Genomic DNA, 27,642 nt, shown 5'->3' on the forward strand with positions numbered 1-27,642 from the left:
AAGGTTCTGTTAAGGAGACAACTCCTTCATGAGGCCTGTCCTGAGCTCCCCAACCAGGTGTGCTTTTCTCTCCTCTGAACTTTCAAAGTGCTGACATTCAATGGACCCACTGGGACTAGAACTTGTGCAGAGCCCTCTGTCACTTGTCCTCTTTCTTCTAAGCCCCTCTCAAGCTTGTGGCTGGGTATCCAACCCACGAAAAAGGGACATGTCACCAACTAGCCAATAAAGAAGCAAAACCAACCTGGAATAACAGTAGGTAATGATAAGTACTTGGTGAATTTTTCTTACCTATGCCTTGTTTGTGAGTGGAAATTTGAGTTCAGTTCAGTACACTTGTTTAACTTTTCTTTTTTTTGAGACAGAGTTTCACTCTTGTTGCTCAGGCTGGTGTGCAGTGGTGTGATCTCGGCTCAGTCCAACCTCCGCCTCCTGGGTTCAAGTGATTCTCCTGCCTCAGCCTCCAGAGTGCCTGGGATTACAGGCACACACCACCATGCCTGGCTCATTTTTGTATTTGTGTTTTAGTAGAGACACGGCTTCACCATGTTGGCCAGGCTGGTCTTGAACTCCTGAACTCAGGTGGTCTGCTCCCCTCGGCCTCTCAAAGTGCTGAAATTACAGATGTGAGCCACCACGCTCGGCCAACTTTTTTATTTTTAATGTTTGCTATGAGCTAAAGATGATGTGAGATACTGAGAATACAAAGAATAGTAATAACTGTAATGTTAACAATGATTATGGCACATCACACCATGTTCTAAGCACTTTACAGCTATTATTATTCACTTAATCCTCAGAACAATGCTATGAAGTTGATGCTATTATTATCTCTATGTTTTTCCCCCAAAAATAGAGGCATTGAGAGGTTAAATAAGTTACCCAGGTTACACAAGCTGTAAGTAATACAGCTGAGATTTGAACCAAAGCAGTCTTGCTCCAAGAGAAATAAGACAGAGTCCTTTAGCCTTCAACTGCTTATAGTCTGAGGGTTCTAACCAAAAGGGAAGTATGGTTCTTTTTCAGTCTCAGAATCCCAGACACATTTCACAGACCTGGATGTTACCACCAATGGAGTGCAGTGTAAGCTTTGGGTTAACAGACTATTGGACAAGGCCACAGCTGAGACAAGTGTTGAGAAGTGGTTGTCTTAGCATGCCTCAGAAAGAGAGGCAGTTGTCAAGAAGGGCTGGCCTGAGCTCCCCATTAAACTGTGAATCCTTATGCAGAGGGCATTGTCCATCAGACGGGACTGGGAGCACCACTGCATAAGGAGGCTGGTCCTTCCCTTAGGAACTTTCCCTTTGTTCTGCTTCATCATCATCAGTGAATGTAAGTGCACAGTGCAATTTTGTGGTATAGACTCACTGCACTGCCTGTTAAGAACTGCTCTGAGGAGACCCCAACGTATAAATAACCATTTGGATATTTCCTTAGAATTTCCTTCCAAAGTAACTGATCATGCTGCAGTGATGAAACAGTGCTGAACTGGAGCCATGTGGAATTGGAGCCAAATGCTAGGATGGCATAGCAATCTCCACAAACATTCCTCTGGGGATTTGGGAATGTTCAGAGTAACCCTCCATCTTAAACACTGTGTTTTTCAGCCAAATGGGTTTTCTGAGAAAGAAGAGGTTTTAAGAGCTTCTCTGGAGATAAATGAGCATCATCTGCTCTAGGGGGAAATGGTTCCAAAGCTCTGGCATAAATCTGGGAAGTTGTTGCCTTAGAAACAACTGATGTTGTGTAACTCTCTTCCCTGGACAACCATTTAGGGTCTCTATAATTTGCTCACTTCTACCCACAGTTTCTAAACCTTTAACCCCAGGTAAGAATTCTTAATCTCTTTCCCCAATGAGGACTGTAACAAACAACCATTCTTATCACCCTAGAGATTAAGCACTTGGTGGGGACTGATCCTCTTCTTCTTATGTGAGATTCTGTTGAGATGGCAGAGATAAGATAAGTCATGGCAGAACCACTTGGGGTTCCGTGATATTTGTCCTGCTTTGCCCATGACTCAGGAGTTTCCTGGGCTGCAGGATTTTCAGTGCTAAAGCCAGAATGGTTGCTTCCCTTAGTAGGGACATGGACAGCTCTCCAGGAGAGGACTCTGAGCTCCATGACTTCTGGACTCTAGATAGTTCAGAGTTCCTCCCCCAGCCTCATCTGTAGAGGACAATTCAGAGCACAGTCCCTGTTGAATTGTCCAGTGATTGTTCTTTCAAAGAAAGATTCCCCCACAGCAGACTGAGTTACATTTGAGAAACTGTTGGAAATATTACACACAGCCAGATTCAGTTCAGCTCATTCAGTTTTACTCAATGTATCAAGCCTACATGACATTTCTATAAACACATGGCACTGAATTAGAGGCTGGGGATACGAAGATGGACAAAGCATAGTCCTGCTCACTAGGGGCTCTGAGTCTAATGGGAAAGATGAAAATGTAAACAAAGGAGCACTTTTCAGTGTGAGGGATGCTGTAATAGAAGTGGTAGACAAGGTGTGGGGAATGAACATTAATAAGGAAGTTAATTACCTGAGGTCAAGAAAGGCATTACAGAAAATTGATGCTTCAGTGGAGAGTTTGAAAATGAATTGGCGCTTGCCCACTGGACAGAGGGGAAGAGCACTTCTGGCAAAGCTAAGAACACAGAACAAAAGCACAGAGACAAAAAATGATCTGGTCAAGCAGAAACTTTCTGGTATATTTAGGGAACAACAGGTATGGTCTGAATACAGAGTTTGAGTTAGAAGGAATGGTAGGAGAGGAGGGTGGAGGCAAGGGGCATGAGAGAGAGGTCGTGAATGGCATTGCATGAAATTGTAGAAATAGCCGTTGGCCACCTACCCAACACTTTTTCCCACTTTGTTAATTCTGTTCACGTGATCCACCCCCACACAGTTGTAGACTTCTTTAAGCCAATCACAGTCATCTAATTTCTCTTGTCAGTGGCTTGTTTTAAGATTTGTGCAGAGGCAAAAGAGATGCAAAGAGATGTGTGTCTGTTGAGAGTCTTGTAGGAAAAGATGCTCTACTCTACTGCTAGAAGTTGTCATGTTTGCATCTGAGGCAGCCATCTTGTGACCATGAGGATGGCTGGCTTGAAGACAAGCTGACTTGCTGAGAGTGATAGAGCAGAAAGATGAAAAGCTGCTGGGGCCTTGGAGTCACTTTCCCTTAGGACAGTTTGTTATGTGAAATAAAACGTTTCCTCATTCTTTCATCATTTTGAATAGAGATTTCTGTTAAAGAAGGTTGAAAACACTTAATTAGATGGCATGATGTGTTGCAAAGTTGAGACTTTAGGTGACAGGAGAAAAGGAGTAATGTTGCATAAGTTTTGTTATAGGACATTCACTCTTATTTGTTAGTAGCCATGTTTCTTGCATTTAAATTTTAGATGCAGAAACTCATTCATTCATTCACCTAGACTTTTTTTGAACTTTATATTAAGCACCATCTTAGATGCTGAAGATTCACTGTCAAATAAGATAGGATATCTCTTCTTAGGGGAGTTGCAGTTTCTTAGCGGAGACAGGTAAGTAAATCAATTTCACTGTGGTAGGTGAAGCTGTGGCAGGTGCTTTGATAAAGTTACCCCCAGGGTACTGTAGTCATGCTATAGGGGCTCCTAAGTCAGTTGTATAAATTGTGGAACATTTATCAAGGAGGTGTGATTGGACTGGACCAGTTGAAGACTCCTAAAGCAGTAGTTAGTCATCTGGAGAACTCTCTCTGGGCTTGTGCACCTTCCCATCCTTGACTTACTTGTTTCCACCGTGGTTCCTCTGACTTTAACTCATTTCTGGATGCTGGAGATCTGTTTCTGTGCTCATCCTGTCTCAGCTCTGCTAGATTTAGTTTCTTGCTTTGGTCTCTTGGATTGACTATTTCATCTATTCTGACTTGCCTTTTCATTGGTTCTAGCTTCTGGAATCTTTCTGGGCAGGTGTTCATCTAGTTTTGATTTCACAGATTTGGGCTTTTTGCTGTCTATTTTTAGACACATTTATTCAGGAATTACCTGCTGAACACTTCTAGCTTGTCTTGGTTCTCCACACCTTGCCTTTCAATGGTCTATACATGGCATTAGTTGTCAGGGCACATAGGTTCAGTGTACTAATAATGAGTGTGGGTCACAGTCGTTTTGGGGTTGATGTAGAGGGTCAGATTGGTTCAGAGAACTTTGGAGTAGGTAAAAATTAAACAGAAAATAATTGCCATCTTCCTTCTTGGCATCTTTGTTTTTAGGGGGTTTTGGGGGTCTCAAGACTTTTCAAACATCCAAAGAAGCTATATATGCATAACAGGATAACTTCCCATTTACTACAATTGTTTGCATTATGAATGATGTTGTTTAGTGTGGGGACAGTATTAACGACCTTTTAACATTATGTAAAAAGCCTTTTTCTAGAAGGTAAAAGCTAAAGAATTGTCTGGGGCTTATGCAGCCTTCCTGAGAATTGATTATGTGAAGTATCCCCTGAGGGGTAAGGAATGTGAGAAGGTAGGTGGCTTTTCTGAGGGCCCCTTACAGTTTTAACATAGCTTAATGTTTACCCTCTAGGATCACAGAGCTTGGAATTCAGTAGGTAGTGCCAGGTTTGGTGGCTTATGCCTGTAATCCCAGCACTTTGGGAGGCTGAGGCAGGAAGATTGCCTGAGGCCAGGAGTTCAAGACCAGCCTGGGCAACATAGCGAGACCCCATCTCTTAAAAAAAAATTAGCCAGGTATGGTGGCACACACTTGTAGTCTCAGCTACTTGGGAGGCAAGAGGATCTCTTGGGACTAGGAGCTCAAGGCTTCAGGGAGCTATGATCATGCCACTGCACTGTAGCACTCCAGCCTGGGTGACAGAGTGAGACTCTGTCTTTAAGAAAAGAAAGAAAGTCAGTAGGTAGAAAGGTTTAAGGAAAAAGAAGACATAAGGGGTGCATAATATGTGTTTACTACTTTTTAAAAATTAGAGATGCCAAATATTAAGCTTCTTTCAATTACTATATATATTTTCATAAAGAATAACTCTACTGAACTTATGAAAACAATATAGCTCATTATAAAGAAGTCAAGCAGCAAAGAAAGGTACAAAGAAGAAAGCAAAGAAGTCACTCCGTATCCCACTATACAAAAATAACTACCATTAACACAGGGCAATATCATCCTATGTATCTCTATAGAAATACAGACAGGAAAAAAAATACAGAAAAACTGAATTTGGAATATTCTGTAACACAATTTAAAATAAAAAAATTAACTGTACTTAATTTAAAAAATCCTAAAAAGTGAAATAAAGCAAATTATTCATTTTAAGTACAAGAAATATTAATTCCCAAAATATTTTCTAAAGTTTAAAAAATAAGGTATAAAAGAATATTAAAAGATTGGTGTCATTATACTTTTTAACTTCATGCACCAAGTGTAGGCAGTATTTATTAAATATTAAGAAAAACTGGGAAAACTGCCATATTACTATTTTTATGCGATTCACCTCTATATAACATTTATTTGGTGTTTATAACCATTACAAAGTATTATGACAATTATTTTGCCTTGTTTTATATGTAAATGAATTCAGTGCTGATAACCAGCCCTTTTCCCATGGCCTCTCTATTTTTGAGATTTTCATTTGATCAGCATAATCATGATTGCATTTCTTTAATGAGTAGGATGCTCCGTCAAAGAATGGCTGTGATTCTTTGTTTGCTTCTTCCCCTCAGAACTCTGGAGACTTTGCTTGACTCTGTATCACTAATTTCTCTAGTGATATGTGCTCTTCATCTGCATTCCTTCTTCATTTTTGAAGTAGCTGTACCTCAGCTTTGAAAATTGCTAATGATTAATATTTATCTTATGAAATATTAATCATATAGTACCTACCTGATGTTAGTGGGTATCAGGCTACCTACCAGGTAGAAGTATTAGGTAGACTGGCGACTGATTTGGAGCAGTCATCAATTGTTAGTTCTCTTGCCTGGGTGGTGTGGGAGGATCCCTACTCAACTCAGTTCTAGGGGCAGCTGTTACTCACTCAAAAGTCCCACATGTCACAGTCTCAACGTATTGAAATCTGACTGTTACTGCCTTCTCTCCCTTCTGTACCCAGCTTTCCATCTGTTAGTCTCTCTTAGGTAGGATGAGAAGTCCCACTCAACATGATTTCTCCTGGCTCCACTTGTAACTCTGCAAGGTCAATCCACACCTCTAAAGGGCTATTTGCTTCTTGTGGTTTACCACATCTATCCATCTTATGCTTGCAAACATAGTTGTATTTGGCTTGGCCTCTATGATGGACCTGCACAATATTTCAACAAACAGATGATTGCCTTATTTTCTAATGGTTAAGAATCAGGAGATATTGCACACAAAAATATGAATTTCTGGCTTCTCTTGAAATATCAATGACTTGATGATACTGGGACCACATTCCTACAGCCATCTAGAGGTAGGATGCCCTGTTCCGAAATGCCACAGTCCCCACATTCCCTATTTCTCTTTGACATAGCCTGTGTCAGCCACTTACGTTAAATGCCTGGCAGCTGTAAGATTTGAATGTGTAACCACTTTTTAAGCAAAACATCTTGCAATTGAACTTTTTAGGTATAGGGTGATAGCTTATTGGATAAACCTTTTGAGTGATTATTTATGGAGCACCTGTTAGGTATCTGGCACTGTGTCAGATGCTAGAGATATAAGATAACAAGATGTAGTCGCTGCTGCTAAGGAGTTCCATCTAGTTTGGGAAATAAACAGCCAACAGATAGAAATCGTATCTTTTGACATGTGCCTCTGATACGTATATAAACAATAAGAGATAGCATCTGTCAAGGAGTTTATGAAAAATACAATTAGTCCTAAAGCATGTTTTAGGAAGAAAAGAGTGATCCCATCTTGGAGCCTTCAGGGTAAAGTATTTGAGCTGGTTCTTAACGGCTTTGCAAGCTTTTAATTGGCAGGTGGGTGAAAATTGAATAGCCCAGAGGAGACAAGGCTGTAAGCAAACCAGAGCACAGAAATGAACAAGAAAGGAGAGAACCTGGGCACTGCAAGTCGTGCTGCTAGCGGGAACTGAGGCTTCATTTTTGGCAGTTGGGAAAGATATGGCTTAGAAAGGTAAGTTAGGGTGAGATGGGCAATGCTAAGATTTGAGTTTTATCCTTCGTACAGTGAGAAGTGACCTCAGGATGCAATGAGGGGAATGACATGATCAAAGAAAGGTTTTGGTGGATTAGATATTCTACTCAAGCAGGATGAATTAAAAGGAGAGAAATGCAAAGAAACTGAAATTTATGGACTACTTGTTATATACAAAGCACTGTGATGTTAAAAAGAAACCTGGATGCTTATGGGATTTTCTCCCCTAATACCTGAATTTTAAGGAATGCAAACAAGATATGTCTTGATGTGTGTATCAATGTATTCATTGTATGATACTTGGTGAACTCTTTCAAACTGAAGACTCTTGTCTTTTTTAGTCCAGGAATGACTTTATTTCTTTGATTATTGATCTTTTGAATACTTTGATCTCTCTTTCTGGAATTCTTGTTACACATAAGTACTAGATCTTCTGGATCATTCCCCCTGTGTTTCTCATTTATTTAATACTTTATCACCTTTATCTCTTACAGTCTAAGTTATGGGGAAATTTCTTGAACTTTTGCTGTAATTAAATATTCAGTTTTAATACATAATCCATTTGCTATGCACTGCACTTATTGCATTCTAAAAGTTATCCGTCTTTTTTAACCAGTAATAAATATTTTCTGATGTCAAAAAATAAAATGGCATTATAAATGATATTTTAAAAAATGCTCTATGAAGTTATCTCACTGAAATCCTCAGGAATGCACCTATAGGAGGCATTTTTATTTCTATTTTAAAGAAAAAAAACTAAGGTTCAAAAAGTTTATGAGTCTTGCCCAAAGTCTCAAATCTAGTATGTGAAAGTGCCTGGAATAGCTTTCCTGACTGTCTGACTTCAAAAACCATGGTTTCACCCCTTCCTCTGTATCATGAGGAAGGACTGGCATCACAGAGAGCTCATAATAATTATTATGCTTATATCACATTTGCCAAGATACTAAAGAGATAAAAATGCGCAATTTATTCAGGGTCCAATCTCTATCCTTCTGGCCTTCTGAATTTTGGAGAGAATTTGATAGGGGTGGAGAAGGCTCTAAAGCATATCCTTTAATCCTCAACTGATCTATTAGCTCCCGACCAGAACAGCTGGAACAAAGACTCTGAAAAAGAATATTTTACTAGTAAATTTTTATATTTTATTTCTTCTTACCCAAAGAGAGTCTTTTAAGCTCTCAAGGGAAGGGAGAAAAGGTGGGCAAGTCATGACGAGGGTAATGAGACTCTCCTGCTCCAAATTATTCAGAACACTTTAGCCACCTGCTTTGCCCAGAATCGCCATGCCGGCAGAGACCAGTAGAGAACAAAGTAATGGTTTTTGGAGTAGTCTGGCACAGTGGGTTTTATTCTCACCTCCCTGCAGGTGTGTGTGTGTGTGTGTGTGTGTTTGTGTCTGTGTGCATATACTACTGCCACACCGACACAGCTGTTAGAATAAGCTCAAAGTTTCCTTATGTTAATCTCCAGGATTTTTTTCTCTCTAGTTCCAGGTAAGCTTTCCTAACCTTTTCTTAAGTAATATATATAATCTGGAGATACAAATATTCACTTAAGTGATTTAGAAATATTTTTAAACAGTTTCATAGAAAAACCGTGAGAAAGAGAATTTAAAAAGCTAGCTCAAATTTCTCTTCTAGAAAGAGAATTTTGATTTGATTTTTTACAAGGTTTATGTATCTAGGAAGGAGAGAGGAAAAAGCCCTAGAGGGTATGCTAGCTAGTAAATTGTGGCACAGGTCTAGGATTTCCCTGGTTCCACTTATGCACAACCCCCATTCCACTTCTTCGGAGGCTCCTGTTCGGCTAGAGGCAGACCTGGGTCACCAGCAGCCTCAGGAGCCATTTCCTATTCCTTTGTGTTTCACCTTATTTAGTGCAAAGAAAAATGCCACAGCAACAATGTACGGGAGTTAAGGCTGAAGACGTCTTTCCAGCTTCTTCTTCAGTGTACCTGGACTTGTCAACATCTAGCTTTGCTATGGAAGAACAATTCGTTGAGACTATTGCATCAAATAGTATTGAACATTCATCAGTCACAATAATGATGATTAAGGCTCAGTGTGAATGACAGCTCGGGGCTCTTGGTTTCTACTATGTGTGACAGCAATCTGACAAAATCCTGAAACAGCCTTAGGGATAATGGTTGGACCAGAGTGTGGCATCTTCCAACTACATCCAGGGTGTTAAGTTTGGTTTTGAATGCCACACTGTGGAAGTGACAGGAACACATTTGAGCACATTCAGAGGAGGGCAATGAAAACTAGACAGGAAGTGCCCAGATACCGGAGGCACTGCAGATGTTTCATCTACAGGAAAGAGCCTGAAGAGGCACATTGACACCCAGAGTAGACTGGTTGTGTGCTGTTTCAGGCAAAGATAAATGCATGCTAGAAATGAGTTCTATGGAAGGAATAACTTTTCTAACAACGACAAAATGGGCTACTGTAAAGGTAGTGAGCTCCCTAACATCAAAAATGCTCAAATGTATGCACCAGATGACCTACATCACAGATTCTGCGATCTTCTGATTTACTGGAGTCTTGCAAGTGACTTATTTAAACAAGTCCATGTATAGCTGCCAGCTGTGGTTGATGCCTCTTTCCTTTCCTAACAGTCTCTTCAACCCAATCTAAGCTGGCTTTCATTCCAGCAACTTCATGGAGATTGCTTCTGTCAAGGCGACCAGCAACTCTCAGTCACCAAACCCCAATCTTCTCTGTCTCTAACCTATTTAACTTTTTCAGAAGCATTTAGCACCATGGCAACTCCTACTTTCTGGAAATATATTCTCCTGCTGGCTGCCATGACCTCATATTCACCCAGTGGTTTCCTTCCTACCACACTGACATTCGTATCAGTCTCGTTTGCTAATTATTCATCTTCTCCTCAACATCTAAATGTTGACATGCCCCAGGGCTCCCCTTAGAATTCTCTTTTCTTCTCTGTTTGTGTTGACTCTATGTGGTGGCTTTAAAACATGTGTGCAAACTCCTTGACACTCCTCTCATCCAGAGGTGAGATCTATGTCTTCTCCCCTTGAATTTGGGTTGAACATAGTAATTCATTTGTAATCATTAGAATGCAGCAGGAGAGATAATTTGTAACACCAAGGGCTAGGTCATAAAAGACCATGAAGTGTCCACCGGGTTCCTTGGGACATTAGTCTTAGGAATCCTGAGCTTCCGGCACTGAGGTGGTCACAGTGACAGGAAGCCCAAGCCTTTCAGGGGGCCATGTGTAGTGCTCCAGCTGAGGACTCAGGCATCACGGAGCAGAGACAAACCTTCCCTGTTGTGTTCTGCCAAAGTTTTGACCCACCATGAGCATAGTAAAATGGTTGCTTTAGGTCACTAAATTTTGGGGTGGCTTGTTATGCAGCAACAGAACTGATACATTCCCTAAGGGGGGCTCATGCTGTAGCATGACTTTAAGTACCGCCTATAAAAGCTTATGAGTTCCAAACCCACTTTCCAGCCCTGATCTCTTCCCTGAGCTCCAGACTCTTAAATCCAATTATCCACATGTTTACTTGATCTCTCCATATGGGTATTTAGTAAGCATTATCTGAAATGCAATATGACTAAAACAGAAAGCTCAACATTAACCTTTGTCCCTTGAGCTTGTTTCTTCTCTCTCCCCCATTTCTGTATACATCTAGTTTTTCAAGTCAAAACTGTTTGTCTTATTTCTGCCTTTTACCCCTAAAATCATCAAAGTATACCTAGAATCTGTCCCGTTCTTTCCATCTCATCTGCTTCTGTCCTAATCCAAGTTATCATAATCTCTCTTCTCATCTACTGTCATATCCACTGAACCAGTTTTCTTTCTTTCACTCTGGCTCTCTAAAATTCCATTTTCTACACAGTAGCCTATATTAGTTATTTATTACTGTGTAGCAAATTACCCCCAAATGCAGTAACTCAAAACAGTAACATTGATTATCTCACAGTTACTGTGAGTAAGAAGTCTGGGTACAGCTTATCTGGGTTCTCTGGCAATGATCTCAAAGCTTGACTGGGAGGGAGCTGCCTCTTAGCTCACTCATATGATTGTTGGCAGGATTCAGTTTTACCAAGAGCCCAGCTTCCTCATGGACTGTTGGCTGGAATCCTCCTGCGGTTCCCTTGTCAGGTGGGACTCTCCCTCAGGCAGCTTACAACATGGCAGTTGGCTTCATTAAGGTGAGGGAGAGGGAAAGAGAAGGAGGACTGGCAAGTCATAGCGTTTTGTAACCTAATCATGGAAGTGACATCCCATCACTACTGCCATGTTCTGTTAGAAGCAAGTCCCTCAGTCTGGCCCACTCTCAAGGGGAGGGGTTCATACAAGAGTGTGCATACCAGAAGGTGGGAATCACTGAGGGCCATGTCAGAAGCTGCCTACCACATGGTCCCAGCGTGATCTTTTAAAATCATAAATCACCCCTCCTTAAATCATATCACACCCCTCCTTAAAACTTCCAATAGCTTTTGCTACATTTTAGAATGAAATCCAATATCTTGTTGTTTTGCAGAGCCCCACATGTGTAGCCTGCTTTTCTCACCTCTAATGTTACGATGCTTTATTTAATCAGTTTCACTCCAGCCTTCCTGTTTTTCTTTCTGTTCCTTGAATTCTCCAAGTATGCTCCTTCCTTGGGGCTGTACATTAGGTGTTCCACCTTTTTGGATCACTTTCCCCTGTTTATATAGAGATAGCTGGGTTTTCTCATACAGGTCTCCACTTCAATGTCACTTCCTCAGAGAGACATCCCTGGCTGCTCAGCTTAAGGTGGGTCTCTAGCCTCTGTCACATTAACCTCTTTCATTCTCTGTATTGCTCTTATTCCTATTTATATTATTCTTATTCCTATATTCATTAATTTACTTACCATCAGTCTCTTTCCTCCCTTCTCTCCCACAAGTAGAATGAATTTAATGGGTTGACCAGTTCCAACTTTGGGTCATTCACTCTACACCTTTAGTAATATCAGTCTCTATTAATAGAATTGCCAGGGACTTTCTGGCAATTTTCATTACTACACAATTTTCATTTCTATACAATTTTCTGTACTACTATTACAAAATTTTCATTACTAAGTTTATAACAATAGCTGACAGTTATGTGATACTTATAAGGTGGCAAATACTGTTTCAAATGCTCATTTAATCATCACAACATCCACATTCTACAGATAAAGAAAGCCAGGCACAGAGAGGGTAAGTAAGTTGCCCAAGATCACATAGGTAGTAAGTAGGATGGCTGGAATATGACCTCAGGATCTAACTTTGCAGTTCTTGCTCTTAATGAGTACACTTTCCTCCCATTCATGACATGTACAATTCTGCAACATCCCTCCATCATTACTCAACACAGGAATAGGCAGGTTGCCAAATTCATGCAATTCCCACTAGTCACTGGAAGGCATTTCCCCCCGAAAGTATGCAGAACCTGTAGTTTTTAAATTTGTTTATTGTCTTAACTATATTTCTACCATTTTAGTGCCTGTGTTTCAACTATCTGGGACAGGGAGAGGAGAAATGTTGAAACGTAAAGAGATACATTCTCCAAAGTGCTCTTTGAAGCCATCGTTTTACCCAGGGAACAGATTATGTTTCTAAATATCTCTCAGATCTGCCCCGGCCTGGAATCGCAAGAGGGCTTTCAGAAGTTTTTCTGGCTTTTTGGCAGGAAGAGAACAACTGCTAGCTTGGTTATGACCTAAAAAAATACTCCCTTGCTCTAAAGATGTTATTGACTCAATGATATTCTCTGTGTTACACCATCAAACACCCCCCTTGGCTGTTAACAGTACAGAGTTTTACTGTGTAATTGCTTCATTTTCCATCCATGTGGAGCTACCCGTACGGTTCCACTATCCCATCTAGTCCCCCTGCAAACTTCTCTCCACGCACATTTTGAAATTTAGCTGGTAATTTTCCAGCAAAGAAATTTCTCCTGCCCAGATAATGATGATCACATGGCAGACAACAGGGGCAGGCCAGTTGCCAAGCACCGAGACGGAATAAACACCACCCAGCTTCCTTTTCCCTCCCTCTTGAGAAGGAACGGTGATGTCTTGAGAGTCAGAAAGAAAACAGTGACCAAATAGACATGATTTACTGAAAAATATGCAGGGCTTTGTTGGGAGGTCTGTCATGGATGTTGTCTCCTCAGTGAGCCCGCCTCTTCCCACTGCTGCGCGCAGACGGCCTGCACGCGGACGCCATTTTCTTTGGTACACGCTGTCTCTGGGTAGAAAGGCTATTTTTTGTTTAAGCTGAATATTCACCTGAACAAATAGCAGATGTTGATGAATATTAATTTGTGCTTAGATTAATGCTTCAAAGTGTCAATTTAATTTCTGTTTTACTATTCAGGCCCTGATTGCAATGAGCTACTTCAGGATGTGGGGGAGCATACACCTGGCTGGGGGCGGGGCTGGAGGTCTTCAGGGAGTGGAGCCCGGTCTTCGGGCTTTTATCTCTGCAGTGGGACAAGGCAGAGATAAAATTGTCTCCAGTGGAGTCCAGATTCCTCCTGGAAGTCCCCCAGCTGTGCACTGGCACAGTGGAGAGCTGGCAGCTCCTGAGAGACAGAGAGAGAGAGAGAGGGGAGAGACAGCAAGAGAGCGAGAGCTGAGCAAGTGCTTAAGCTGGGCTCCAGGCTCCAAGTGGGACAGGCTGCTGGGATTGCTGGGATGATCCCCTCGTGGTCTCCTTTTAACATATCTGAGTCCATTTCTCTTGCTGACTTTTTAGGTTCCTGAGAAGTTTAATTCTAATTTGTATCCTCCTAAACCCACATGGTGAGGGGGAACACAGCATGAATTTGAACTCAGGCATTTTAGAGTTTAAATGCTTCGCTTTCCTGAGTCTCAGTTTCCTCCCTCGTAATACAGAGTTAGTGAGGGGACCAAGTGGTACCTGTGTTCCATGCTTAGCAAGGGCCTGGCACCAAGTGGCACTCCGTAAATTAGATCCCTATCCTCCTTCCCTTCTGATGGATAAACTCATTCTCAAAGAATGTAAAAATTTAAACTTTTCCTTACTGAGTTTTCAAATATCTCTCTGTTGTGTATGTTTATTTCTTTATGTTGCTCAGTTTCCTGATTCTCTGACTTATTAGCAACTCGGTAAGTACACATGACATAAATGTTTCTATTTTGAGTTTTTCTGCCAGAATAATGTGAATGCCATGGTTTTGTTTGTTTGTTTTTTAAAGAATGCTTATGGCACCATATTCCATATTTGTCTTGTTCGTCCTTGACCTATGTTGCTGCTTCTCTGTCAGCTGGACAAAGAGAATGGATTTCTGTTTCATTGAGAATTGCCCTTTGAAGGCTGGGTGAAGTGGCTCGGCTGTGCGTGGTGGCTCATGCCTGTAATCCAAGCACTTTGGGAGGTCTAGGCGGGTGGATCACCTGAGGTCAGGAGTTCGAGACCAGCCTGGCCAACCTGGTGAAACCCCATCTCTACTAAAAATACAAAAATTAGCTGGGTGTGGTGGCAGGCGCCTGTAATCCCAGCTACTCTGGAGGCCGAGGCAGGAGAATCACTTGAACCCAGGAGGCGGATGTTGCAGTGAGCCGAGATGGTGCCATTGCACTCCAGCCTGGGGGACAGAGTGAGACTCCATCTCAAAAAAAAGAGAATTGCCCTTTGCAGACCTAACCTCTGTCCTACCGTGGACTTGCCTTGTCATTTTGCCTTCTTGTTCTTTCCACCTCGCACACTCTCATCCCGCAGACCCCAGATAGTCGGCAGATTACTAACTGCAATCAAAAGAATCCTGAGTAATGCCAGTGTGTAGGATTTTAAGGTCTAGAGTTGCTGTGGTGGAAACTGTTGACGGCAGGTTTCAGCACGCTCTGTGGATTCCCACCTCCCTCTAGTTCTCTTCCTGTTATGTTTGTTTCCCAGGGCTGTGATCACAAAGTACCAAAACCTGGGTGGCTGAAAATAACAGAAATTTATTATTTCATGGTTGTGGAGACGAAGTCCAAAATCACAGTGTAGACTGGGCTATGCTCCTTCTGAAGTCTTTAAAGGAGAATAACTTCTTGCCTCTTCCAGCTTCTAGTGGTGACCTTCGATCTTTAGTGTTCCTTGTGTCTCTGTCTTTCCATGGTGTTATTCTTGTGTTTTCACATTATGTTATGTCTGTGTGTATTTGTGTCCAAATTTCCCCTTTTTATGAGGATAGTAGTTATATTGGATTTGGTTTCATCCTAGAGTTAAATTGGTTGCACCTACAGGGCCCTTATTTCCAAATAAGGTCATATTGTGAGATATTGGTTATATCTGAGCTCAGGACTTCTTACTTCAAGTCTGTTCATCAGGGCAAACTTGTATTGATTCAGCAACGACCTTCATTTTCTCTTCAACTGTTAACACCTTCATTTTCTCTTCAACTGTTAACATCTCTACCTTAACCCTAAGAAATCCTGTGTGTCCTTGATATCCCCTCCATCAACATTCTCTGGTCCCTCTGTCTTTATCTTTGGGATTTCTGTGACTCTGGCCTCTGCCCCCACTCTCTGACCGGCGGTTTTGGCTCCTGCTGGGTGCTTTCTCCTCTACTCTTTTGTTTCCTTGCAAGGACATTTCTTTTCCTTGCCCTTCTCCCTTCCATCTCACTCTCTTTGTTATTAATTCTTTCAACACTGCAGCATCCTGGTCCCTGATATCATTCACCTATATTGAAAACTGGCTGGTAATTTCCATCTTCTTTGTTTATACATCAGCACAATTCTTTACCACTTTTTCTTGACACTCCTCTGTTTTTTTCAAAGCAACACACATAGCTTCCAGTGTATTTTAAATAGCCTTAAGACACCACTTTATACTGGAACACAGCCCAGTTTCCTACCTCTGCTGCCTCTTCCAAACACGACGTGGGTCCCCTGGGGGATATTGCCTGTTCTTTCCCAAGCGCTGAGAGGTGCCCTCTTGCTAATGTTATGGCATGGTGCTTTTTCAACAAAACTTAAGGAGTCTAGTTGGCTGCTCTTTTAACAAGCTTAGTGCCCTTCCTGGGAGAGTTACTTGAACTCATTTGAAAGATTACCTGGCTGATACTTCTGCCTGAAAGAATAACTATCCTAAAGTACCCGAGGTAGGTGAAAACCTAGCTTATATTTAAAACCTCCAGAAAAGGAGAATCAGTTTAACTCCCTTGATTAAAAATAATCCCCAATTTCAGGGCCCCATATTTTCTTCTGCTGTATTGTACATACTTATGTTCTGATTGATCTGATCTTCTTTATCACTTTTTAGGTACTATATGTGTGCTGGAAAATGTCAAATCTAATTCCCTTGGCTTAATACCTTGCCCAAGCTCCAGATCGATATTTTTAGTTCTCTGTCATCTCCCTGGGTGTCCTGAAGGCACTTTACACTTAGCATTCCTCCGTCCCTGCTGCCTTCTTCCTCTTGTAGTCTAGATTTTGGTTACCAGCCTCAGTCACATCCCCCATCTCCCAAGTTATACAGCATTATCCCTGGTCGTGTCTCTAATCAGTTAGTGAACCCTACCATTCCAGCAGAGGCGGACTATTTCTATTGTATTTCTGTTTTATTCTCATCCTCTTCGTCAACATTTCTCACTGAACTCCAGCATCTCTACCAGTCTTCCTCTCCAGTCCCTCTTCATCCCAATTCAAGTATACTTCTTTTGAAAAAGTAAAGTTGACCATGTAACTGTTTTTTCTTTGAAACTCTGTTGGTTTCCCATTGCCTGGGATCAATCTCTGAATTCCATATGTTGTCATTCTGGGCTTCTCAAATCTGACTCTGACCTTCTCATTCTTCAAGCTCTGGCCCTCTACTCTCTCTCTCCACCCCCAAGCGTACGAAACTTTGCCAAACCAAGCCTCTCATTGTGTCTTGGAAACAACATACCATTCATGCCTTTGCACTTTTGCATATACTGTTTCCTTTGCTTGAGATGCCCTTTCCTCCCTTCATTACCAGACAAATTCCTTCTCGCCTTTGAGACCTAGTGCAATGTTAAATTCTTGGTAATAGTAGTAATAGAATCCCCCTTGCTAGAGTTGATGTTCCTCTGTACTGCATCCCATGGTACTTTATTCACAGTTGCATGGTACTACTCTGTACTTTATAATTTCCTTTGCCTCCTTCATTAGACTATTCACTCACCAACAGCTAATACACAGTGCCTGGTGTTCAACAGGAAAGCCATGAATGTAACTCAACTCTATGTCTTTTTATCTCTTTACCTTCCTTCCCTTCTTTTTTTCTCCCCTTAGAGAAAAATCTGAGATAGTGTTTCAAAATCTACATTGTACAAACTATCAAAAAACAAACTAGCTGAGGTTTTAAAAAAGGTGGTGGCAGTGGATACTGCTCAGCCATAAAAAAGAATGAAATCCTGTCTTTTGCAGCAACATGGACAGAATTGGAGGCCATTATCTTAAGTGAAACCAGTCAGACACAGAAAAACAAATACCATGTGTTCTTACTTACCTGTGGGAACTAAATAATGTGTACCTATGGACGCGGAGTGTGGAATGATGGACAGTGGAGGCTTGGAGGAGTGGGGGTGAGGTGGGAAGGGGCTGGATGATGGGAAGTTGTTTGGTGGGTACAGTGTGCATTGCTGTAGTGTTGCAGACACTGAAGGCTCTGACTTCACCATAATTCAATGTATCAATGTAGCAAAATTGCACTTTTACTCCACGAATACAATCACATAAAAAATAAGATTTGAAAATCAAATTAAAAAAAAAAGGTAGCGGGATCAAGTGAGGGATGGGGTTAGTGTATCTCCTGCCTGTCTTGAGTAGCCCAGCACTAGAGATGGCTGCAGAACTTTTTTTGAGCTTCCCAGCAGCACAAACAGAGGGTACAAGATCAGTTTATATAATTATTAGTATCTATGTAACAAAATAACTCATTGCTCTGGGAAACAGCAACCACTCTAAATCCTGAGACCTGAGAGAAGTTTCTCATGAGGGCATATGTGATTTAGTGAACACTGCCATCTTCTCCCTCTGATTTCCTGGCTGAGCTATGGAAAAATCGTATAATATTTGTCCAGTCTCTACATTAATGAGTTTTAATGAGGAAACAAATATATTTTGTTCTAGTCTGTGTCTGATGGGCAGGGACAGAAAAAAAGAGTAGAGAGGAGAGAGTCACCATTTTTGGACTAAAAGCCCTGACAGATTCATTCATTCACTCATTCATTCATCAAACAATAACTCTTAATTAAATGACCACTTTATAGGAAATTTCCCTTATACCCCTATTGCGCAATCTCTCCTATCTTAAAATTCGGCTGGAAATTATCTTACCACATATCAGCTCTTTCAAATCAGAGGCCAGAGGATGCATCGCCTAAATTGCTTTGTAAGGATTCAGCACTCAGGCTGGAGGTTTTTCAGTGGCAGCTAATGGTTGTCATAGGGAGGAACAAAAATGGCTCTTGGACATGCTTCGTTTTAAGCGTCCAGGGAACATTTTCTGGCTCTGGAAAGATTGCTTTCACAGAGCAATTTTAGCCATTATCAACTGAGAATAAAACCTACTTTACAAAATTAAATTAGCTAGTCTTCCCTCCCAGATTCATTTTTCCTCCTTTAGTGCGATGAAACCCATCTCTATTTAGCAGGCCACGTAACCTCTCCTACCTCGTTGTTCAAATCATTTAGTAAAATAAAAAGGCTTTAAAAAAGGAGGTTGCAAATATAAACACCAGTGCAATTAAGATCTCGACTCCATTACATTAATATAACTACTTTGCATGGAGTTCATTATGATGCGCGTCAGGGTTTTAATGTTTTCTCTGGTTTAGTGCTGTCCTTAGTTAGAAGGAAACAGCCTGCTCTAGGAAACAATTGCCTCTTGGGTTGGAAAATAGTTTGAATAGGATTCCATTGTGATTAATTAAACTCACACTTGATAAAGTAGAGAGAACCAAACAGTTGTTCTTCAAATTGACAGCGTATTCAGTAAATAAAAAAATTTATAACACCAAATTTAAATTTTCCTGATGTAATAATATAGTATGGAAATTACTCATCTTTATTTTTCTCTTTTTGCTGAAAACATGGTGAGCCTTTATTTTTTTTCCTATGCCAAAAATAGAGGCACAAACAAGAATGAGGGAAATTGAAAAAAAAGGACTTAATTAGTGAGCGCCGGCATGATAATATGGATATAAGCCTTTATTTTCTCTCCATTACCCTCAAATTATTTCTCTCAAACATTTTATCAGACAATTCTTCTTCACAGTCAGCTCTAAATGTGTGCTGCCTCCATGAGGAGGGGCCGTCCATCTTTCTCCCTGCATAACAGCCTCCCTTCCTGGAAATCAGTCACCAAACTGAAAAGCAGCTCCTCTCCCCTTTCAGTTCCTCTCCTGACCTAACCCACGCCTCCACTCCACTCAGCAGGGCCTTCAGGAAATAACCATTGTCAGCCCTTAGAATATGAGGCAAGCTACATCAGTGATATTAGAGAACTGTAACTAACGTGTCTGAAAGGAGAATAATGAGCCCTGCTTTGAAAAATGTCATTTTCACTCAGCCTCTCCTTCTCTCCGTCTCTCTATTTTGTCTTTGCCTTGTTTTCCTCTCTCCTTATGCCTTTCTTTGTGCCTGTGTTTTTCTGTGTCTGTCCATCCTCCTTAGTAGGTCCATCCGTTTCCTCTCCCTGAGCACCACCTCATCCCGGCATCCTTCTTTGCTTTCTCTCTCTCCCTCCTCCCTTCTCCCCTCCTCTTAAATTCTAAGTCTCTGGGTTGCAATCAAGATCCTTGAAGCCAACCAGGCATGGTATCTCACGCCTGTAATCCCAGCACTTTGGGAGGCCCAGGCAGGTGGATCAGCTGAGGTCAGGAGTTCAAGACCACCCTGGCCAACATGGTGAAACCCCATCCCTACTAAAAATACAAAAATTAGCCAGGCATGGTGACATGTGCCTGTAGTCCCAGCTACTTGGGAGGCTGAGGCAGAAGAATCAATTGAACTCAGAAGGCGGAGGTTGCAGTGAGCCGAGATCGCGCCATTGCACTCCAGCCAGGGCAACAAAGTGAAACTCCCATCTCAAAAAAAAAAAAAAAAAAGAAAAAAAAATCCTTGAAGCCAAATAAAGAGTGATGGAGCATGTCTCTGGAGAGTGTCTTGAATTAACTGGCAAGACTCAGGAACTGCTATTAATGAATCAAGGCAGCTAGCTCCCCAGGGTCAGCCAGTGTTACTGGGGCAGCACATTCAAATACTTTTGGTCGTCATTGAGAAGCTCAGTTTGGGCCTTAAGTGCTGATTTCTCTTCTGATGGAGTGTTGCTCCCAAGGCTACAGCAGGATCTGCGTGATACTTAAAGTTACCTCTCTTGGTGTTGTCCATTGTTGACACTGTCACCACCAGGGCATAGCCCACAGTGAGCTCTATGAGCTGACTCAGCTAGAGAGCAACATGGACCTGAGGTAGGTGGGGACAGGATTTAAACTTTCCTTAGCCATTAGGGTAGGGGTGTCCAATCTTTTGGCTTCCCTGGGCCACACTGGAAGAAGAAGAATTGTCTTGGGCCACACATAAAATACACTAACACTAACAATAGATGATTAGCAACAAAGAAAAACACACAAAAAAACACAATGTTTTAAGAAAGTTTATGAATTTATGTTGGGCTACATTCAAAGCTGTCCTGAGCCACATGCGGCCTGCAGGCTGCACATTGGACAAGCTTGCTTTAGGGTGTACCAAAGAAATATGTCCCCTTAAACACCTTCTACATTTTGGAGGAAAGCCAGCTTCTCACAGGGGACTGGTAGCTTTCTGATAAACAGCCTACTGTTTATCCCATAAGCATACTTGTTTGCTCGTGATGTGCAGGCTTGAGAAACAGAATTACCAAAGCGTTCTGCAAATCCAAAGAGATGAAATACGATAGAAACTTTATTGATTTGGCACGCTTGACTTTCCCTTTCTGAGCTTTTGATGAATGTCTAGAACGAATGTATAACAAACACCCGTGGTCTAACTGCTGTCTACTGATTTCTGATTCTTTTTCCCTCTGTGACTTCACAGACCTTGTTTTACAGACTCTTCAAGACAGTTGAAATAATTTATTTTTAAAGAATAATTTATAAAATGAAAACTAAACCCAGGTTTTAGCCTTGTTCACCTAGCAAGAATAGAGGAAAAGAGTTAAAAATACTTTTAAAGTCTAGCTATTAGGGAATATAGCAGCTAAAAATTTACTTACTCTTACTTCTTACAGTCTTTCAGTCCTTGGTGCCATCTATAAAGTTAGAAAAACAAGACTTAGAAAATCCTCAGGTCAGTTCAGTCTAAAACATATTTATTAACTATTATGTGCCAGGTACTGATGAAGGGCAGGGATCCTGGGGTAAGTAGGACATGGTTCTTGCCCTCAAAGAGTTCACAGTCTTCATGGACCTCCCAGAGATTGTATGAGGAAAGTGCTGAGTAAATGTCACTTCTCTTCTTTTTACCTCGATATAAGGACGTTCTAAGGACAGTGGGCAAACACTCATTAGAATCCTTTCTTATCTTAAATGGTCGGATTTCTTCCTATTTGTTTTGTGTTCTTGGTAAAGTGGTAGCATCTCTGTACTCATATACCACTTTGCATATACTTTTACTTCCAAACTGTGACCAGGGCATGTTTGTTAAATGCATGCTTGCATGAGGGCCTGAATTGTTTTGCAATTACTTTTTAAAATCAATTTGTCTTTCACTTTGGACTCTATGAACTCTTTCAGGAAGAGAAGGCCATGTCTTTCTCATGTTTGTGTCCCCAAATAATATGTGCTCACAAAAACTTGGAGTTACATTTAATTTCATGCCTCCTTTTTGGGTGAAAAATGGGATGCTTTTCTCCTGGCCCTCATTCCGAACACACTGGGTGTGGGATTGTTGTGAGGACATATAAAGTGTGGATCTCAGTGGATCTGCGTAGCTTGGAAAGCGTGGTTTTGGGGGTGAGTGGTGGCAGCTATCATACATTATGAATAAGCATGGCAGTGTGTTTCTGGGTGTTCTGCTCTGAAGCGTTTCTGCAGAGACCAATTCTTAGCAACAATTAAGTAAGCATTGTTTTCCTCCTTCTGCCAGCTGTGAAATGAAGGTGTTGGCTACCTTCTGGTTTCCTTTAAATTAGCATAACCCTCTCTTGGTTGCAGATATCGTATATAAATCCTCTGTAGGTGCTTGTTCATTAGCTCCATGAAGTTTCTTTGGGTCTCTCCTCCCTTCCTTCTCTCAGAATCTCCCTGACATAAGCTCCTCATGGGTCCTAACCCTTCAGGCTTATCACTTTGTCTCATTGTCCTCTTGCCTGGTTTAGAGGTGGTAGCCTGATTTTGGAATTCTTAAGATACTACTGCAATGAAGAGCCTCTACATTTTACTTCTTAACAGTGACCCAGAGGTACCTCACCCCAGTCTCATCTTTGGTCCAGGGAATAGAACAGCCTAGGGCTCTTCACCTTGTCCTGTATCTGTGGAGAAAGCTGTGATTCCCCTAGGATGAGCTGATGTTCAGAATGAGTACAGCTTTCTCAACTGGAGATGTAGGAGTAGGGGAAGATTATGGGTGGATCTAAGGTAAGCATCTTTCCTTCTTACTCACAAGACACACAGCTAGCCTTGCTTTCATCCAGGTATACAGCAGAAGAGGTTTGTGGATGTCATTTGCATCTCCTTGCTAAAGATAGGCAGCAAGTTCATATGCTGGCTCCTAGAAGGGAAAAGTTGGGAAATGCCATAAAGAACTTTTTTGGGGTTAGAAACTATTGAGAATGCTTGCCTTATTATTAAAAAGATTCTAGAACAGGACAGATCTAAGGAGATACATCTGATCCTAGACTTTTTTTTTTTCTTGTTTTGGAACACTCGGAGTCTGGCCCTGTCACCCAGGCTGGAGTGTGGTGGCGTGATCTTGGCTCACTACAACCCCTGCCTCCCGGGTTCAAGCGATTCTCCTGCCTCAGCCTCCAGAGTAGCTTGGATTACAGGTGACTTCCACCACGCCCAGCTAATTTTTGTATTTTCAGTAGAGACAGGGTCTCACCATGTTGGTCAGCCTGGTCTCGATCTCCTGACCTCAGGTGATCCACCCGCCTTGACCTCCCAAAGTGCTGGGATTACAGGCATGAGCCACCATGCCAGGCCTGATCCTGGACTTTTAAAGTCATTCCTCTACCCCCAGACATTCAGCTCCAGGGAAAGGACAGTGTCAAGGGCAAAGGCAGCAAAAATCTAAGGGTTTTGGAGAGTGGTTGGCAGGGCCAACTTGGGGGCCTGGCTCTGTAACTCTTTCTCATTTTCAGGTGTCTCCTTAGCCCTTGGGAAGGCTTCTAGATGCCCAAATGCTGGGTTCTGTGTGCCCCCTTAACACACTGTGCCTACAATTCTGCCAGCCCCCAGCCCATCCAAAGCCCATGTTTGTGAGACCGTAAGAGTACTGAATGCAGGAGCTGCTGCTTTTCCGCATGTGCCTGCAGATATGTAATGTCACAGAGACATTACAGGCATTCACTGGGGACTTGCTGAATGAGTATATTAGGCAGATCCTTTATAGCACAGGTGGTCCACTCTAGGAAAAGCCCTGCCACCTCAAAATGTCTCCAAGGTAACTTGTGTCCAGAATGTGCCCATGGAGTATTAACTTTAGGGTTTACATTTTTCTCCCTAATTGCTACACAAAGTCTGTGAATGAACACAATACCTTCTCTTCATGAATTTATAAAGACCACCCTTGTCCTAGTTCCTAGCAAAGGCACATCTTCGATGAGTGCTATTTCCCTTTTGATGATATGCAGACAACCGTGGAAGAAGTGGCATTTTACACTGCCCAACAGGAATTAGATAAAAATCTGGAGAAATTTGTGGAGCAGATTGTTGTACCAGGAGAGAGCACATAGAGAATTAAATAAGTTAATATTTGAAAAGCACATAGTCAACACTATATAAGTCTTTTTAAATGGAGAAACAAAGTGTTACTGCTGTTATTGTTATTATTAGACACTAAAACATTATGCAGACCAGAACATTATTGCTTAAACTACCGAAGTTCTGATATTTCAAAGAGAAAATGTTTTACATTTTGGAAGTCTCCAAAATATAACATGGAAGTACTCTTGGCTTGAGGTTTATTCTATTTAACACCTTTCAATAGGGCAACATCTGGATGTTATCAAGGCTTGGCAAGATGAGATGCCAAAATTACAAATTCTGGAAAGGCTGTGCATTAGGCACTCTTGTCTTTGCCTGTAATTGCCTTAAAGATATAAAAGAGCCTGATTGTAATAACTCCCCTAGTGTAACTATTCTTCATTTCTATTCCACAAGAGAAGATAGCAGGAAGTAATATCACTCTAAGGGTATGAGTAGGGAGAGAAGGAGCTAATCCTTAAATATGTGTGCCCTGCATCTCAAATAAGCCCTGAACAACAGTGTGAAAGGATTACGGGTAATCTTATATATATCCCTTAACCTATTAACTGGAATAATTGTTGCACTAAGATAAGACGCCCCTAAGTATTCCAGGCTAGGTGGCCCTAGGTCAGAAAGCGTTTATTATTTATTTCCTAAAGTCCTGTTCTCCAGTGATAGGGACGGAAATTTGGCAGACTGGGTCTCCCCTTGTCAAGCAAGTGAAATGGTTGTTTCATTTTTAATTTGGATCCTTTGCCCTGACAGATAAATCTGAAGAGTGCTGTTAAGAATGTGATGAATTGGGCTTCTGGTGATGTCTGTGGGAAAGGGAGCAAGATACAGCAGCCTGGAACTACTTTCATTGCACACAATTGCAGGTCTTTTAAAATGGTAGAGCCAACCATTGCCGAGAAGACTTAAGCAAGGAGAAAAGTTTGTCTCAAACATGCCTTGAATTCTCTCAGTGCACTTCATCTCTCATTTCAGGGAATGTGTTGAGGGTCTTTGGATTGAGCTGGAATGATGGAGAACACTTGAGTACTATTGTGTCTGAGTTAGTTTTGCCCCTGGGTACCATGACACTTTGTGAGCAGAGAAATGGGTGCTTCTGTGTTACAGTTCAACAGCTCTAGCTGGAGGTGAGCTGTGTAACATAGAGAGGGTAAGGCATGTCTGAGTCACTCTTGGTACCATGTGGCTAGGTACCATGCTGCCAAGCATAAAGATAAGCAGCAGTTTAATCCTTATTTGAGTAATCTGACCTGAGGAGATAGCCAAACTGTGTGATTACCATTCCCAACTAGACTTTTGAGATGGGCAGATCACCTGAGGTCAAGAGTTCGAGGCCAGCCTGCCTAACATGGTGAAACCCCGTCTCTACTAAAAATACGAAAATTAGCTGTGCATAGTGGTGGGCTCCTGTAATCCCAGTTACTCAGGAGGCTGAGGCAGGAGAATTGCTTGAACCCAGGAGGTGGAGGTTGCAGTGAGCCGAGATCACACCACTGCACTCCAGCCTGGGCAACAGAGTGAGACTCTGTAAAAAAGAAAAAAAAAGAAAGAAAAGAAAGAAAGAACAAAAGTGGTAAAGCAGTCAGGGTTTGGTCAGGAGACAGAAATCACAATAGTATAGTCATGAGCCGCATAATGACATTTCTGTCTAACACAGACTGCCTATATAATGGTGGTCCCATAGATTACAACACTGCTTTTACTGTACCTTTTCTATGTTTAGGTATGTTTGGATATACCAATACCATTGTGTTACAATTACCTACAACATTCAGTACAGTAACATTCTGTACAGGTTTGTAGCCTTAGAAGCAATAGACTATGCCATATGGCCTAGGGTTGTAATAGGCTATACTATCATCTAGGTTTGTGTAAGTACATGCCATGATGTTCACACAATGATGAAATTGCCTAACAACACATTTCTCAGAACATATCCCAGTCATTAAGTGAGACATGACTAATAGTTTGGACAGGGAAAACTTAATACCACATAAAAATAAGGAACTAATTAAAGGGTATTATCTACTAAGAAGTATAAAGGGAATTCTCAAGAAAACTGGGGTAAGACGCAGGGAGCAGTCACTAGGCATAGGGCTGAAAGACAGTATTCAAAGAAGGTATAACCTTGAAGGAAGTCCTTCCAGTTCAGTTTCAAGGCTGTGATTCATTTAATGTGGTCTAGTAGATGTCAGAGAAGTCCACTGAAGTGATGCAGGATGGGCTGCCGAGCAGGAAGCCACCTGTTATGGTGAGGGTGGAACTCTTTGGAGGGTTTGTGTCATCAGGTCTTCTGCATGCCCCTACCAAGGGAGCTGCTGGTTGGCAAGGAAGCAGCTCAGTGTTTTCTAAGAACAGAGCTGGAACCAGGAGAGAAGCCCCTTCCTTGTGCAGTGTCCCTCTAGCGCCCTCTACTGACAAGGTCTAACATTGTGCCCGCTAACGAAAGAAATTAGGTCCAGCTCCAGTTATCATAACGTAGGGCAGAAAAGGGCATATGTGGGGTTCAGAGACAGTAAATTGGAACAGGCATAGGCGGTGAAGTAAAGGTTGTCTTAGAGAGGGGAGAGGAGGTTGGAGTGGGTGGAGCTGCGGATAAATTAGGATGAGACTAAGCGATGCACAGACCATGGTCCTGAAGCGTGGCTGAAAGAGTGTTGATGGAACAGAGGGGGAATTAGAGGAATACTCAGGGGATGTAATAAATAGGTCTCTGTGGCGGATGAGCCAGAGACGGGCCAGAGGGAAGTGGCAGGCATGCTCCCTAGGTTTGGTGGCTTTCCTATCTGAGAAAAATGGCAGGTTTGGGCTTCAAGGAAGATAATGAATTGTTTGGACTTCTCAATTTATGGTACCTGTAGACTATCCTAAAATTCAGAATTTCCTGGAAAAAGCACAACAGATTCAAATATTCAAATACCCAAATATGTAGTGGAGCTATAGAGTTCCACAACTGATACAAAACTCACATGCAAAGAAAAGGAACGAAAAACAAATTTCCACCTTAAGAAGAAATTCAACAAAATTTATTTTCAGAAATAAACTTTCTTCAAATTCATAAAAATCTAATGAATTTCCATTCAAGCTTGGAGCTGCAGTACTTTTTTATAATATGGGAAGTTGTAATTTAAGTTTTTAAAAGATTGAGAGGTGGGATTTCACTATGTTGCCCAGGCTGGACTTGAACTCCTGGGCTCAAGGGATACTCCCATCAACTTCTGGAGTAGCTGGGATTACAGGTGTGCACAGAAACTGTAATTTGAATAAAGATCACCATTAAAGTTCAGTGTATTTGTGCGTGTGTTTCTGTGTGTGGAGTTTTGTTGTTGTTTTGTACAGAAAGAAACTGAAAAATCTGTATATAATTTCTAACTGAATGAACTTTCTATATTAAACAGAGTAGAAAATATAATATTTTTACAGGCTGTTACATTTTATTGCAGGCCAAAAGCTGTCTCACTCTTTCTGTGTATATACACATATACCCAAAGGAAGGAGGTGGAGCTAATGGGCTGAGAAGTCAAAAAACAAAACAAAACAAGTGTAATTTTTCCTTAGCACTCATTTCTCGAACCAC

The 27,642-nt window shown here is 41.5% G+C and overlaps 1 long non-coding RNA gene across 1 annotated transcript; it reads right to left on the minus strand.

The window, feature by feature from the left end:
- Positions 1-6,224: 6,224 nt before the first annotated feature.
- LOC109029390 (uncharacterized) lies at positions 6,225-26,643 on the minus strand. Its single transcript, XR_010130667.1, has 5 exons — positions 26,193-26,643; positions 23,845-23,992; positions 22,747-22,854; positions 21,359-21,394; positions 6,225-6,300 (listed from the first exon to the last, which is right to left on the minus strand). It is a non-coding gene; the product is annotated as an uncharacterized lncRNA (long non-coding RNA).
- Between the last annotated feature and the right edge of the window lie 999 nt (positions 26,644-27,642).

The sequence above is a fragment of the Gorilla gorilla genome, chromosome 14, assembly GCF_029281585.2.
Source record: "Gorilla gorilla gorilla isolate KB3781 chromosome 14, NHGRI_mGorGor1-v2.1_pri, whole genome shotgun sequence".
Taxonomy (NCBI): Eukaryota; Metazoa; Chordata; class Mammalia; order Primates; family Hominidae; genus Gorilla; species Gorilla gorilla.